Source organism: Myotis lucifugus, unplaced genomic scaffold, assembly GCF_000147115.1.
Source record: "Myotis lucifugus unplaced genomic scaffold, Myoluc2.0 scaffold_129, whole genome shotgun sequence".
In the NCBI taxonomy this organism is placed as follows: Eukaryota; Metazoa; Chordata; class Mammalia; order Chiroptera; family Vespertilionidae; genus Myotis; species Myotis lucifugus.
Window position 1 is genome coordinate 1 of NW_005871177.1, and position 2,452 is coordinate 2,452.

The 2,452-nt window shown below is 43.5% G+C and overlaps 1 pseudogene; it reads left to right on the forward strand.

The window, feature by feature from the left end:
* The first annotated feature begins 897 nt into the window (after nucleotides 1–897).
* Nucleotides 898–1,442, forward strand: LOC102432968 (annotated as a pseudogene).
* The last annotated feature ends 1,010 nt before the right edge of the window (nucleotides 1,443–2,452 follow it).

A 2,452-nucleotide genomic window follows, 5' to 3' on the forward strand; every position in this document is an offset into this window, starting at 1 on the left:
ACACTCTCTCTAAAAAATAAATGGGAAAATATCCTCGGGTGAGGATTGATCAAAAACAAAACAAATAAAAAAAGAAATCATTGTTTGATTTCTGGTCCAGCCACATGCCCAGGTGTGGGCTAGATCCCCAGTAGGGGGCCTGCAGGAGGCAGCCGATAGATGATGTTTCTTTCTCATTGATGTTTTTATCTCTCTATCCCTCTCCCTTCCTCTCACTCTAAAAATCAATAAAAAACATATCTTAGAAATGCTCTTTCTACCAATGTCAACGTAGTCCCTCCTGCGTACGCACCCACCTTCTCCTGCTTTGCAGCCCCTGTGGCTCACAGAGTTCCCCTTCCTCCCATGGGCTTCCTTCCAGTAGCCACGTTTTCTTCTCCCTCCTTCCCTGAAAACCTCCTCATAAGGCTTTGCTACACAGATGGCTGTCGTTTTTTACCTCCAAGTCTCTCTTCAACCAACTTCTATCTGGCTTTCATTCCCATCAGGCCTCCAAAAATGTTGTTGTTGTGTAGCCAGACCCCAGGGCCAGTCTTCTGCCTTCTGCCTCTCAGCTGCATGAGCACTCTTGACTCCAACACTCTTTTCTTGATTCCCAGGATACCACATTGCTGCTCTTCCTCTCCCTCTATTGCCTTCCACCCTTGTATTGCCTCTTACTACCTGACTTCAAGGTAGCAGTTTCAAGGTGGCAGCTTTCCAGGGCTTGGTCCTAAGCCCTCTGTTTTCTCCACCCATTTCCATGGATAACTTGTATATAAAGATGATTTCAAATAGTAAGTAGTTGAAATTTTTTTACCTTACTAGGTAAATGTTTATTTTCAGTGATACTAGGAAAGACTATAACCTACATGTCAAACTCACTTTAACACTATAAAGTGGGCTTTGCAGACGCCGCGGCCCCGGAGCTGCCCGTGGCCAGCCATGGTGAACCCCACCGTGTTCTTCGACATCGCCATCGACGGTGAGCCCTTGGGCCGCGTCTCCTTCGAGCTGTTTGCAGACGAAGTTCCAAAGACAGCAGAAAACCTCCATGCTCTGAGCACTGGGGAGAAAGGATTTGGTTATAAAGTTCCTGCTTTCACAGAATTATTCCAGGATTTATGTGCCAGGGTGGTCACTTCACACGTCATAATGGCACAGGCGGCAAGTCCATCTATAGGCAGAAATTTGAGGATGAGAACTTCACCCTGAAACATACAGGTCCTGGCATCTTGTCCTGGCCAATGCTGGACCCAACACAATCGTTCCCAGTTTGTCATCGTCATTGCCAAGACTGAGTGGATGAATGGCAAGCATGTGGTCTTCGGCCAGGTGAAAGATGACATCGATAGTGCAGTAGCCATGGAGCGCTTTGGGTCCAGGAATAGCAAGATCAGCAAGAAGATCTCCATTGCTGACTGTGGACAACTCTAATACATTTGACTTGTGTTTTATCTTAACCACCAGACCATTCCTTCTGTAGCTCAGGAGAGCAACCCTTCACCATGATTTGCTTGGAATGTTCTATAATCTTTGAGCTCTTGCCACAGTTCATTGGGTTCCATAATTTCCTTACCCTTTTCCAGTCTAGCTGGATTGCAGAGTTAAGTTTATGATTATTAAATGAAAACTAGACAGTTGTCTGTCATAAAAAAGACTATAAAGTGAAGGGGGATGAGTTTAAGTAGCAAATCATCTTGCAAACCATAAAACACCCTTTACACGTCTCTCTTCTTGCCCTAAATTTCTTCAAATCACAGCTATCTTCCCTCTTTCCTAAGTTCCCCATCAACTGCTAGGTCTCCCCTTTTCTCTAGATTTCCCCCTAAACATACTCTCCAGCTTCCTGTCTCCATTCTCCCCACACCCCTCACCTCCAGTGGAAACTCATCTTGCTGATAATACACCCTGTATGGAAATTGCTTGTATTAAGAAGTTATAATTCACCTACAGGAAAGTCTTCAAAATAGACAATACATATATTGCAAGGAAACCGTAGAAAATTTACTTGATATAGCAGGAGGACTCTGGGGAAGAAAAAAATGGGTCAATAAAGTAGTATAAAAATGTATCTATATATGTAAAAGGCTAATATGCTAAGTGTCTGTCCGGGTAATGATATCACGTAGCAGCGCCTGGCTTCCTCTCCCTAGTGACTAGCCTCCTTGGAAGTTCTTCAGCCCAGGAACCCAACTTGCTTTACAGCCAGGTGCAACATTTTACAGTTTAACCAAATGTTCGTGAAGTGTTTTCCCGTGCCTCATCTTATTTGATTCCTGGAGTGGGTAGATAGGAAATTCAGTAGAATCCTATTTTCTTTTCATTAGCCAGAAAATGGAGATTAAGAAAATTTATAAACTTGACCCAACTGAAAAGAAGTAAGAAATGGTGGAACTTGAAAATGACTTCAGGTTTTCTCTCTGTGCAGAATATAGTCAAACACTGCTGCAGTTAAATATTTTGCCCTTTT